Genomic DNA, 4,389 nt, shown 5'->3' on the forward strand with positions numbered 1-4,389 from the left:
AAAAGAAAGAAGAAAAAAACTCAATGTTTTGGCTGTGAAGAAGCCTTACATCTGAAGGAGACTGTATGAATTTGTGCTTTGCAAATATGTAAAACCCATTTTAAAGCTCATCAAATATGCTGAAGTAAACCTTTAACTTTTGGTACAGTGTGCTGCTCATCACAATATTAAAAACAAATGTGTTAAATTCACGGCTAATAGCCATGTTCAGGGGGCAGAATTTTCTTCCAAGCCTAATAAAACAAAAAAAAACATCACTTTGAAAGCCTTCCAAATTTGATTAACCAGAAAACAGTATTAGCAGAACAAATATTTGACACTGTAGAACTGTAATATCTTTGCTATAGTTCAGCACACTCATAAAAAGTAGTAATTTAGACCCATCTCAAATATTAAGTTCATGCCGGAAAAGACTCCGGCTCCCCTGTGAGCCTGAATTAGATTAAGCAGTTAAAAAATGGATGGACTATACAGTACATTTTGTTTACTGGCTCATGAAGCCAAGATAAGATAGCAGCGTTCCCATCTCACATCACTTTTATCTCACAGTTATCCCTTTTTAACTGCTAGCCCAGTTTGACAAGTTTTCTTTTTCTTTCCTGGTATAATTGAACAGTAAATTGTTCATCACAGTTTCTAAGTACCATTTCCTTTGACTTGGGTTTCAGATTCAGTAAACGGTTAAGGAAACCAAATGACTCTGTAATGACTGATGACCTTCTCTCCCCGGTACTCATATGGAAGACAGTGTCTACCTGTGAAAGGTAGTGTGACAAGATTGGTTCTGCACACCCATGTTTGCAAGCTACTCCCACCAACATACTACAGACAGGGATGGCACTACACGTTATGATTCATAGGTTTATTATTGCCTAGAAAATTTAGAACCTAGCAAGTTCTCTCCTCACTGTATAGGCATTTGGGTTAGAAGAAGCAAAGTCATTTAATTCCTTAAAGTCGTTTAAGGAAGGCTGTGCCTCTCCCTCTGGCAGAAGATATGATGACGGATTTGTTTGACTTACGAGTTTGACTTACAGTACGCTGCTAAAGTGCAGGACTTTCAAATACAGGGTCTTGTAATTCCAGTGTCTGCTTTTTTTTGTTCCAAATAGTCTCTTCCTCATTTAATTGAACACCAGATGTAATTAACAATTGACTCATCATAAACTTTTTGAATGGTGTTCAGTTTGGAACACAGTTTTGAATATTCCCCATATTTCTTAGGAATTTGAAAAAGCTAACTCTATACAAGTAACTTGTAGCTGTAATTGATTATCTTTTAAAAACAACTGCCCCCAACACTGGTCATCAGAACCAGGATGAGGAAACTGTGTTGTATAGTTTAATTTTTTTAGAATCCAGGGGTAACTGGAACCATGATTCACCACAGAAAATGTAATCATTTCTGACTGAGTAGGTTTAAGGATTAGAGCAATTTTTTCACATCTTGCAGAGCTATTCAGACTCAATCAACGCATCTTACAGATAACCATTAAGCTATCCATTTCTAAAGGCTCTGAATAACTTTGTGATTAATTGATGAAGATTTAAAAAAAACTAATTTAGAAATTGACTGCCATCTCGGACCAGAGTTCCCTTAATTGAGCGAATCAAATGCTTCATTTATCAAGAAATAAATATTCCAAATCTTGAGAAATTTGAGAAAATGAAAAATTAGGGGTAATGTATAGAATTTACTGAGTTAATGTTCTCCATGGACAAGGCCCGCTGTGTGGTTTTGATAGATGTTTGAGGTTTATCTGGTAACTATCTGCTTTACAAACTCTGAGAATGGGTTTTAGTAAAAAAATAAAAAGCTAGAATACAAAATCTAAGTGTAATGTAGAGGGTTGCTTATGGAAAGAAAAGTTTAGGTAAGGTGTGTGTTAACTCTTTGAATTTTCCAAAAGAAGCAACTTATGGCTACCGTTGAAAATGTATTCTAATAGACATTCAAGCTGAGGCTTACACTGGGAAGTACATTGCTGAGAGGCTTTCTTTTTTAGGGCAGACACCCGAGATGTAACACGCCTCTATAAGAAAGTCTCACAACCCGAAATATATGTCTGTACTGAGAAAATCTAAGATGAGCTGGAAAGCTTGGAAAAGATTTACGGTACATTCAAAATAAAGTAGTAAAGTACAAACTTTGAATTAGGAAGAGTGGTCTGAAAATAAACAATGAGGTCAGAAGAAGGTCTGCTTGAATATCCAGGCCAATCACACCAACATGTTTAAAACCTCAGCTGCACAAACCTGTTTTCCTGAACAGGAAGAAGGAGGAACTTTCTAAATGTCTAAAATGAGTCACTTACCAGTCTTACATGTTTTAACACCTTTCTAGTCATTATTACCTGTAGGCCAATTCCACTGGGCATACACCTTGAATGCAGCATACGGCTCAAGACCATGGTGATGAATTTCTACTATTAGTTTACTAGCACATGAAAAGTAAACTGTAAAATGAACTGTCAAATTAAGTTTTTATGCAAGCATAATTTTAAATGCTGCTGGTGAGCAGCGTGGCTCCAGGGCTCCAAGTTTGATTCCTGCTTCAGATGTCAGTTTGTGTGGAGTACATATTTTCTCCACATTCACACTGCTTTTTCCCAGGTGTTGCTCCCAGCTTCCAAAGGGTAAGTTAATTGGCGTCTCTAAATTGTCCCTGTATGTGTGTATGTGTGTGCACTCTGTTGGACTGGTGTCCCCTCCAAGGAATGAGACCTCAGTTTTGTCTTGTTCCCTATACTTTTGGAATAGGGTTGAGGTTGTAATGACTCTTACCAGGAAAAAAAACACTCCAAGTAATAGCCAGATGGATAAAAAGAGAATTTCCATCATAAAAATCTTTCCAGATCCTAAAAATGCAACACAATACAATACAATATATTACAATATATTTGCATACATTTGTGCTTTGTGTTTTAAAATTTCTATTTAAATTTAAGTTATTGGAAACTGTTGCTTCTTTTCATTCTTCCGCACAGTCTTCTGATATCTTTAGGGAGGCTTTTTTTTTCTTCTTGGATCTTGTTTCGACTTTTAGCCCTGAAAAGCTGCATATAACAAACCTTTATCTCACTCTCCTCGATAACAAAACCCTTTCCATAATCTCTGGTAATCCCTTCTGCCTTGTTGAGCATTACTATTTGCACAGAAAATAAGAGGTCAGGATTAACTTTAATGTTCTGTGGCCCACAGCAGAAAAAACAGAGGAAGGTAATGTTTTCTTACCCATTGTCTCTGTTTGAGGATTTTGTACAACAGTAAACACAATGGTCCTATTAAGTGAAAGGGTGTCTTCAATTAATAACTATATATAACCAGACTCTTATGTCAGAGCTAATAGGGTAGAAAATTCAATTTAAATTATAACAGAATAAATCATCAATGTCAGCATGGAGTTTGTTTCCCACACTCCCATCTTAAAAGGTTTGCATGTTTCTGTCATCCACTCGTGTGATCAGTTCTGGGTTTCTTTGACCTACTTGGAGAAAAGCTATACTTTGGGAAAAGCTGTCCTTTTTGATAGAAGCTAAAGCCTTATGTGCAATCTTCTATAAGATGTTTTGTTTAACAAAATGAAGGTGTCAAAAGCTTTATAATTCAGTTTTCTTCGTTGAACTAACTGTAGGAACAAGAAATTAGAATCAGTAAGTATCATAGGGCATGTAACAAGTAAAACATGGAATAACAATATGGAAAATCCATTTCTGAGCCGGGAGGCTATTCTGGTTTCTGTAGGATTAAGTGGATTAAGAGCATGAGTTCCCTTCTTGAATGGAACACTGGTCCATCACAGAATTACCCCAGCAAAGCCAGTAACAACTTATACAGGTTGGGTGAACTGGAGAACTTGTGGTTATGGTACTTAACTTGGGGACAACAGTATCTACATTGCCTTAAACTACAGTATATTTGAAGATTTACCATATTTACCTTGCACCCCTTTAATTGATACCTGATTTGGTAAAACGCCTGCCTTCTAAACAATGTTTAATAAGCATTAATCTTGCCTTTCTTTTTGTGGAGCAGAGTTTATCAAAGCAAATCTTAAAGAAGGCACTAGGTCTGATTTGCCATCTGGGCAAATTGCCCATCGAATTAAATTACTATGAAGAGGGCAATTTGCCCACAGGAAAAAATATGTACAACTGTGTCTTCTGATTTTGACCTAACTAAGTAGGTACTGCACACAAGGTAACTGGATTGTGCCATAAAACAACGTATTAGATGTAAAATGTTTGAAATCCTATGGATTTGTATCATCTAATTCTGTAAAACTATATCTCATACTACAGCAATACCCTATGTGACTCAATTCAAAATGAACATTTATCTGCTGTTTTCAGCTCTTAAAACGTATGTATTTTAAGTTACAAATAAAGT

This window comes from Lepisosteus oculatus, chromosome 1, assembly GCF_040954835.1.
Source record: "Lepisosteus oculatus isolate fLepOcu1 chromosome 1, fLepOcu1.hap2, whole genome shotgun sequence".
In the NCBI taxonomy this organism is placed as follows: Eukaryota; Metazoa; Chordata; class Actinopteri; order Semionotiformes; family Lepisosteidae; genus Lepisosteus; species Lepisosteus oculatus.